We start from the raw sequence: 10,336 nt of genomic DNA on the forward strand, positions 1-10,336 counted from the left end.
ACCAACCCTCACCCTCACAAAGCCTTGGGCTCCCCGCCTTTAAAAAAAATTTTTTTTTAACGTTTATTTCTGAGACAGAGACTGCGTGTGAGTGGGGGAGGGGTACAGACAGAGAGAGAGAATCCAAAACAGGCTTCAGGCTCTGAGCTGTCAGCACAGAGCCTGATCCGGGGCTTGAACCCGTGAACCATGAGATCATGACATGACCAAAGTCAGACGTTCAACCAACTGAGCCACCCAGGCGCACCCCCCTTTGTTTTTAATGTTTATTTATTTTTGAGAGAGAGACAGAGCATGAACAGGGCAGGGGCAGAGAGAGAGGGAGACACAGAATCTGAAGCAGGCTCCAGGCTCTGAGCTGTCAGCACAGAGCCCGACGCGGGGCTCGAACCCACGAACTGTGAGATCATGACTTGAGTCAAAGTCGGCTGCTTAACCGACTGAGTCACCCAGGCGCCCCAAGGCTCCCCTTTTTCAGGCTCTGGGAAAGGAGACTCCGGCCATCCTGACCTCCGGGACCCTGCAACCCTCCCGTCCACCCGACTATAGCCACTGATTCCTGCAGCTGGCTGGACCTTCTTCCTCACTGACAAGTGCACCAGCTCTGAAATGTCCCCTTCAAAAACCCCACCTCTGTCATGAAAAGACATGGAGCAACCTTAAATGTGTGTCACTAAGTGAAAGATGCACATCCGATATGGCTGCCAGCCCTGTGACATTCTTGGCGAGGCGAAGCTATGGACACCGCCTAAGATCAATGATTGGTGAGGGGCTGGGGGAGGAAGGACAAGGATGAATGGGCGCCCTGAGGATTTTTAGGGTATGATACCCTACGGATGGATGCGTGTCATTATGCATCAGTCCAAACCCGTACAATGTGCCAACGGTGACACCCAACGTAAGCCACGGACTTTGCGTGGTTGTGACGTCTCGGTGTGGGCCCACGGTCTACCCACCGCAACAAACGTACCACTCTGGTGGGAGGCATTAGTGATGGGGGGCACCACGCAGGTGTGGGGGCAGGGGGTGTGTGGGAAATCTCTGTCCTTTCACCCAGGTTTGCTGTGGACCTAAAAACTAAAGTCTGTGTAAAGACAAATTCCAACTAACTTCCTGTCCTTCCAGCCCACACGTTCTCGTGCTTTCTGGGCTACAACTGTTTGATGACACTGAGAGTGTCTCACTCTTCAGCAGCCCTTCCAGTCTTCGCGTCGCGCCTCCTCCTCCTTTGATCCCAGGGCCCATCCTGATAAACACTCCCTTGCAAATCTCCCCCCCCCCACCCTTCCCTTGCTCATCCCTCTCCTGGCAACACCCTCCTTCTGGCCACCCCTCTGTAACTGCTTTCTTCCCACCTGTGCCCAAGCCACAGGACGTGCCCAGAGAAACTCTTCCACCAGGCTGGCCTGGGCACCTCCAAGTTCACGACCACAGGTGTTCAGAGCCGCCCAGCACGCCCAGTGCTTCCCACCGTCTGGGTAACTGCCTCACATCTTCTAGCTCTTGACTCAGCCTTTCCACACTTTCCGCCTCGTATACCATCCCCAGGAGAAGCGCTCACCTGGTACTTCATGGAAAAAAATACAAACTTTTAACAGGAACGCTCTCATCCTTGCATCTCCAAATCTGGAGTCCTACCTGCTGTTCCACCAGCCTCCTCTTCTCCAAGCCAGCTGAGGGGGTTGAAGCACCCTTCCCTTCTCCATCCAAAGCCAGTCCATTGGCTTGAGGCCGAGACCCCTCATTTTCTCTCTCCTCTTCCGCGGGCTTCGCTCCTACAGAGACCCCAACATCTCCTGTGTCATCAAGTTCCCCCCCTCCCTAGGTCGTCCCTTTATAAACATACTTTTTATCCACTCCTCTTGGAAAAGAAAAGACACATTATAAGACGCTTAATACCACTAGCCATCAGGGAGGGAAATGCTCATCAAAATCACAACGGGATACTTTGCACCTGCTGGGATGGCTATGATCAAAAGGACAGAAAATAATAAGTGTTGAAGGGACGACTGGGTGGCTCAGTGGGTTGAGCATCTGACTCTGGATCTCAGCTCAAGTCTTCATCTCAGGGTCATGAGTTCAAGCCCTGCATTGGGCATGGAGCCTACTTTTAAAAAGAGAGAGAGAGAGAGAGAGAGAGAGGAAAAAATATAAGTGTTGGAGAGGATGTGGGAAATTGGAACCCTCCCACCCAATGAGTGGGAATGTAAAATGGTGCAGCCACTTTGGAAAACAGTCGGGCAGTACCTCAAAAAGCTAAACACAGAGTTACCATGTGACCCAGCTACCCCAGCAAAATGAGAACACATGTCCACACAAAAATCTGTACAAGGATCTCCTAGCAGCATTATTTATAATGGCCGAAAGAGTGGAAACGACCCAAATGTCCACGAACGGATGAATGGCTAAATAAAATGTGGTCTGTTCGTACAATGAATACTATTTGGCAATAAAAGAAATAAACGAGCAATACATGCTCCAACGTGGATGAAACTTGAAGATCATGGCCAGTACGTAAAAACCAGACACAAAAGGCCACATATCATTCCATTCATATGAAATGCCTAAATAGGCAAATATGTAGAGAAAGAAAGAAGATTCGTGGTTGCCTAGGGATGAAGGAGTTGGGAAAGTGTGTGGTGACGGCTAGTGGGAACAGAATTTCTTTTGGGGGTCATGAGAACGTTCCAAAGTTGACTGTGGACATGGTTGCACAACTCTATGAAAATCCTAAGAACCACTGAGCTGTATACTTCACACTAGTGAGCGGTAGGATGTGTGAATTATATCTCAGAAAGCTACTGAAGCACAGATAAAAATCCTTGAACCCTCAACCCTCGGCCCCATCTGCTGCCCCATTTTCTGCTCCCCCTCACAGCGAAACCTTTTGGAAAAATTGTTTTTACCCACTATCTCTACTTTCTCACCTCCATCCATCATTTATGGTGTCCGTCACGGTTACTATTTATCATTATTATTGTTGTTGTTACAAGCTTGCTATTTATGTTGGGGCCACTGGTGCAAGGACTTGGGTCACTTGTGCTCCGTGGCTTGTGACCGTCATCTGTCGCGAGAGCAAGGTCCCTCTGCATTTTCTTTTGTTTTCTTCCCTCCACCACCAATCTGGACTCTCCTTTCCTGCCCCGCCCCAGACACACACGCTCAAGTACACTTTTGTCTGCATTTGCACAACTTTTGCAAAAACGGTGGTACCGTTTTGTGTCTGTGGGTTTTTCGTGTGCACAAATAGCTCAGTGCTAGCCCCTTCTCGCTGAGACCGCAAGCACACAGGGGAGAGTGTGGTCTGGAAACCCAGCTCTGCCTCTTACTACTTGATGCAAGTGATTTAATCTTCACTGCTCCCACCCCATGACTGTAAAATAAAGACTCGGGGCACAAACACTCACAAATATATACTGAGGGACTTCTATGTGCCAGGCACCGTTCCAGACACAAATCCCTGCCCTCATGAAGCTTGTATCTAGCATTGCTGTAAAGATGAAATAAATTAGGGGCGCCTGGGTGGCTCAGTCCACTAAGTGTCTGACTTCGGCGCAGGTCAGGATCTCGCCATCCCCGAGTTGGAGCCCCACGTCGGGCTCTGTGCTGATAGCTCAGCCTGGAGCCTGCTTTGGAATCTGTGACTCCCTTTTTCTCTGTCCCTGCCCCACTCACGCTATGCCTGTGTCTCAAAAAATAAATACATGTCAAAAAAAATTCTTTTAAGATGAAATAAATTAGAACATGAAAGATCCTATGTGTATCATATTTTCTTTTTTTGTTTACTTAACATCCTGTATGAAAATATCTGTGTATTTGTTGGACATATATTTCCACCTTTCCTATTACTGTGGGCAGTGCCCCATGGTTGCATCCCTCACACTTTATCTGCTTATTCTCCGGTAAGAGAAATGTGGATTGTATGAGAAGACTCAGAGACAAGTGTATTCAGAACAGAAAATCAGAAGTTTATATGCAAAGAAGCACAAAAGAGTCAGCTTTGAGAACAAATGGTTTTGCAAATAAAAGCCACAACAGGTATTTAAAGCTACAAAGTTACCAGTGCTAACCAAGCTTTCACTCATCTGTTCATGGGAGGAAAAGAACATTTGTTATTTTCGTAAGACTTTCCTCTCCGTGGAGGTGATCGCCAGCTTCAGACACCAGCATTGCCAAAGTGAAGAATAAAGTTGTTACCTTTAGTCAGTAACATATGGGATACGCTTAAGGCTTTCATTTAGCTTGGGGAACAGAAGCAAAGATAAACGTGTCATTTGCTATAGCAGTTCTTACTGAGGTTTATCTCTGCGTATGAAGTGTCCTTTTCTGAGACAGTGCAGTCTGGTATACAGCAAATTATCTGAGGACAAAGAAGCAGTCTTGCAAGAAAATAAACAAAAAGGAAAATTAATTAATTAATTAATCAATTCATTAGTTAAATGCCATCACAAGTGTTTGGTAAGACGGGCAGGGGCACCTGGGAGCCTCTGTCGGTTGACGGTCCAACTCTTGATTTCGGCTCAAGTCGTGATCTCAGGGTTCTGGGATCGAACCCCGAGTTGGACTCCATGCTGAGTGTGGAGGCTGCTTGAGATTCTCTCTCTCTCTCCCTCTGCCCCTCCCCCACTCATGCTTGCGCTCGCTCTCTCAAATAAAAACTTTTTTAGAAAGGGGCAGAGAGAGATTTGATACACAGACTGGAGAGGAGAAGACAATGGGCCCACAGAGGCAGAGAATGAAGAATGTAGATCTAGAATTTCTATTACTCCTCGAGAAGGAATTCTAGAAGGAGAGAGACATTGTAAAGCAAAGAATAGTACAACAAAATCTCCTAGAGCTGAGGAAAGAAAAATATCTTAAATCGAATGGGCCCTTGAACACATGCACACTAAAAACGAATAATAATAAAATAAAAGACCCTGCCCTGTACACAGTATGGTGAAATTTCAGAACAAAAGACAAAAATATAGTAATTTGAAAATATGCCATGGAGCTAAAACACTTCACCTAGAAAGATTAAAATTCTGATTCTCATTCGTTCTCAACACTTCACCTAGAAAGATTAAAATTCTGATTCTCATTTGTTCTCATTGATAACATTGTAGACAAGAAGGCAGGCCTTGGTGTTCAAGGCCTGAGTTCAAATTCTGCTGGTACCACCTACCGGCTGGTGGGCACCCTAGCATAGAACCGAGAACCTAAGAGTCCGTTCAGGCCACAGTTCAACATTCAGTCCACTCAGAGGCCAGTGGTTCAAAAATGGGTAGGTTAGCAAGCCTCGTAAGTTTCCTTACTGTTAGTTCTGGCAAGCCATACCTCTATAACATCCTACATGGCCGTCATCCCTGAGAGCGAGTAAGGGCAGCATAAGAAATACAGGAAGTCCAAGGTGTCCTTGTAAACCATGAGTGACAAACCAGAGAATGTGGATCTGATCTGGTACGAAGACCTGCCCTGTGTTGCTCAGGAAGTGAAAAGAAATTAAAAATCACAATGTTCATAGTAACCCCGATTTCCCACTTAAGGAAATCTGTCAGTACTGGGACCACGTTCCGACGCGACAACGGCAACAACGATGAAAAGAAGCAGTTTTGTTTCCAAATTGTTGCCACAACATTATGATGTCCATTCTCACGCCTGCCCCTCGTGGACATGAGTTTCTGTGCATGGAAACTATCTAGTAATACATTTAAAAGGAGCGGAGAGGAAGCGGACGAATACAACAGAATATATTATAAAATTGAACAGAATAAATGTTCCAATGAAAACCAAAGCTTTCAAGGTTTACATTTTTTTTAATGCTTATTTATTTTGAAGGAGAGAGAGAGCATGAGTGGGGGAGGGCCAGCGAGAGAGGGAGACCCGGAATCCGAAGCAGGCTCCAGGCTCTGAGCTGTCAGCACAGAATCCAACACGGGGCTAGAACTCACAAGCCATGAGATCATGACCTGAGCCGAAGTTGGATGCTTAACAGACTGAGCCACCCAGGCACCCCAAGATTGTCAGGTTTAATAGAGTATTTTGGATGAGCTGCCTAAACATTAGGCTACAGAAAATCTGAAAGGAAAAAGAGAAAAAATATGCTATTTGAAAACTAAGCAAAAGAAAGTTTGTATTACTGCATTAAAATCACACAAAGAAGATATTACAGCAAAAGCCATTACTAGCTACAAAGATGTACTCTTCACAGTGGTAAAATATTCAATCTACCAGGAAGATATAAAATTTTAAGTCTGCATGCAGCTATGAAATAGCCTCAAAAGTGTAGAAGTAAAAACTGCCAAATGTAAAAGAAGAAATAGACAAATTCCCCAATGCTAGAGATTTTAATACACCCTATCTCGGTATTGACAGAACAAGCAGATTAAAAACATAGAAAGGGTTTAGAACATATGAAAAAAACAGTATCAGCAAAACTGACCTAATTAACATGTAGAGAGTACTGCACCCAACATCTGTAGGATACACATTCTTTTTAATTGCACATGAAATATTTAGAAAAATTGACCATATGTTTGGCCATAAGACAAGTCTCAACAAGTTTCAATGAAATGAAATCTTGCAGAAAGCATTCTTCAGCCACAGTGAAATTTAGCTAAAAGTCAGAAACAAAATTATAGCATATATATATATATATACACACACACATATATATGTATACGATGTATATATACATATACGTATATATGTGCATATATGTATACATATACATATGTGTGTGTGTGTGTATATATATATATATACATGTTCTCCAAATGTTTGAAAATTAGGTGATTTACTTCTAACTAACCTATGGATAAAATATGATGTCACCAATGCAAAATATAAAATATTTAGAACAATAATGAAAATAGTACACATCAGAATTTATGTGATGAAATTAATGCTATTCTTAGGAAGGTATAATTCCTTTTTGTTTTTCAATGTTTATTTGAGAGGGAGAGAGAGAGCATGCACACACACAGGGGAGGGGCAGAGAGAGAGGGCAGGACAGAAGATCTGTCCCCAAGAGGATCCCCAGAGGATCTTGCGAGGGGTCAAGCCCCAAGCAAGGCTTGACCTCATAAACTCTGAGATCATAATCTGAGCCGAAGTCAGACGCTTAATAGACTGAGCCACCCAGCCTCCCTGGGGATGTATAATTCTTAATGCACCCATTAGAAAAGAAGAAAGTCTATCACTCACCCCAAGAAAGCAAATTGATCCCCAAGAAAGTAAATAAGATAATAAAGACAAGAGCAGAAATGTATGAAATATAAGATAAACATATAATAGATATAATCAATATAGTCAAAGGTCAGTTATTCGAAAAGATTAATAAAATGTTAGATCATTGGCAAGACTGATTTTTTTTTTTTTTAACACAGAAGAGGGAACCAATGCCCCGACCTCACACTCTTCTTTTCTCTAACCTCCAGTGGGGCTTATCTTTTTAATTCAAACATTAGAGAGATGATAAGGCATTAGGAACAACTTTATGCCAATTAATTTAAAAATTTTGATCAAATAAATTTCCCAAAAACATAATTTACAAAAAGGAAAAAAAAAAAAGAAATCCTAATAATCATTAATTATTATAGAAATTGAAGCCATAATGAAAAACCTTCCTCCCCCCCCTCCCCCCCAAAAAAAAAGAAATTCCAGGGGTGCCTGGCTGGCTCAGTTGAAAGAGTGTGTGACTCTTGATATCGGGGTCATGAGTTCGAGCCCTGCATTGGGTGTGGAGATCACATACATACATACAATACATATATACATACATTAAAAAATTCTCCAGGTCCAGATGACTTCACTAGCAAATTTTACCAACCACTTAAAGAAAAAATAATAATATCAATGTTACATATACTCTTTCAGAGAATAGTAAATCAGGGGGATATCTCCCCAACTCATTTTGTGAGGCAGATATAACCTTGACTTTAAGGTTGTCTCTCTAGTTCATAACAAGAAAGGAAACTATTAGGCCGATCTCACTTATGAACACAGATGTAAAAATCTTAGACAAAATATTAGCAAGCCAAATCCAGCAGTGTATAAAAAAGGATACCACATCATGACCAAGTTGGGTTTATTCAGGAATGCAAATTGGTTTAGTTTTCAAAAATTAATAAATATAATCAACACAGAAAATAGGAAAAATTATATGAATTCTTCATTTGATTAAATTGAACATACATGTGTAATTAAAAAAGAACCCAGGGCACCTGGGCGTCTCAATTGGTTAAAAAAAAATTTTTTTTTTTAACGTTTATTTATTTTTGAGACAGAGAGAGACAGAGCATGAACAGGGGAGAGGGTCAGAGAGAGGGAGACACAGAATCCAAAACAGGCTCCAGGCTCTGAGCTGTCAGCACAGAGCCCGACGCGGGGCTCAAACCCACAAACCATGAGATCATGACCTGAGCTGAAGTTGGCCGCTTAACCGACTGAGCCACCCAGGCGCCCCTCAATTGGTTAAAGCATCCAACCTCGGCTCAGGTCATGATCTCATGGTTCGTGGGCTCGAGCCCCGTGTCGGGCTCTGTGCCGACCACTCAGAGCCCGGAAACTACTTCGGATCCTCTGTCTCCCTCTCTCTTTGTGTCCCTCCCCAGCTCGCGCTCTGTGTCTGTTTCTCTCTCAAAAATAAATAAACATTAAAAAAAAATTTTTTTAAACTATTTCACACACACACACACACACACACACACACACGTGCGCGCACATTATCCTAAGTGGAGTGTGTTAAGTATGCCACCCCTTTCCCTTTGGGGCTCTGTCCTACACATCACTCAACCTCATTACTGAAAAGTGAAATGGAAATTAAAACCTCTAAGAAGTACCATTTCAGACCCACGTGAATAGCTAGAGTAAAAAGACTGACAAAACTAAGTGTCAGCAAGGGTGGGAAAAGCAGGGACTCTCATACTTTGCTGTTAATGTGTAAATTAGCGTAATCACTTTGGAAAACAGATTGACTTGATCTAGCAAACTTGCACAGGAACCCAGCAATTTCATTCCAAGGCACATACCCTAGAGCATGGTTCTCAGACTTTGCTCCGAAATTAGCACACCTGGAGGGCTTGTTAAACACAGATTGCTAGAAGCCTGGCTGGCTCAGTCAGTAGAGGATGTGACTCTTTTTTTTTTTTTTTTTTTAGTGATTTATTTATGTTTGAGAGAGAGACAGAGAGTGAGTGGGAGAGGGGCAGAGAGAGGGAGTCACAGAATCTGAAGCAGGCTCCAGGCTCTGAGCTGTCAGCACAGAGCCCGACGTGGGGCTCAAACTCACCAACCGTGAGATCATGACCTGAGCTGAAGTCGGACGCTGAGCCAACTGAGCCATCCAGGCGCCCCAAGAGCATGCGACTCGATCTCGGGGTAGTAATGAGCCACATGTTGGGTGGCTCAGTTTTTATTAAAAACTTAAAAATAAAAATAAAATCTTCAAAAAATAAAATAAAATCTTAAAAAAAAAACCAAAACACCCATAGATTGCTAGACCCCTCTTCCAGCATTTCTGATTCAGTAGGCCTGGAGAGAGAATTCAGATTTTTCATTTCTAACAAGTTCCCAGGTGATCTGATGCTGGGACCACGTTTTGAGAACCACTACCACAGAGAAATTCTTGCACACGTGCAGCGGGAAACACGTACAAGAAAGTCTATAGTATCATTGTCTTAATAACAACAACAACAAAAGATAAATAACCCAAGTGGCCGTCAACTGTAAATTAGACAAAGTGTGGTATATGGAACACCAGCGAGCACTACAAAGAAATGAAACACATCAACACACATCACCATGGATGACTCATGAATAAAAATAGCCAATCAAAGAAGGATACACAGAATATGATTCAATGTAATTCAAGTTCAAAAACCAGCAAAGCTGAGAAGATGGTCTTTAGGGATCCCTAGATGTTAAAGCCATAAAGACAAGCTATGGAATGAAGGATCTGTGAGTGGAAGGCATACAGCGTACTTGATCTGGAAACTGATGCTCTATTCTGACTGGTGATTGATGACACAGAAGTTGGTTTTTTTTTTTTCAACGTTTATTTATTTATTTTTGGGACAGAGAGAGACAGAGCATGAACAGGGGAGGGGCAGAGAGAGAGGGAGACACAGAATCGGAAACAGGCTCCAGGCTCTGAGCCATCAGCCCAGAGCCCGACGCGGGGCTCGAACTCACAGACCGTGACCTGGCTGAAGTTGGACGCCTAACCGACTGCACCACCCAGGCGCCCCCAGAAGTTGGTTTTTTAATTATTCTTTAAACTGAACAGATCTACCCTTGGACCAGCCTCTGAGGAACACTGTCCCAGAGCCTCACCGTGGAGCCGTCAAAGCTGGGC

This window comes from Leopardus geoffroyi, chromosome C1 (assembly GCF_018350155.1).
Source record: "Leopardus geoffroyi isolate Oge1 chromosome C1, O.geoffroyi_Oge1_pat1.0, whole genome shotgun sequence".
NCBI classification, from domain to species: Eukaryota; Metazoa; Chordata; class Mammalia; order Carnivora; family Felidae; genus Leopardus; species Leopardus geoffroyi.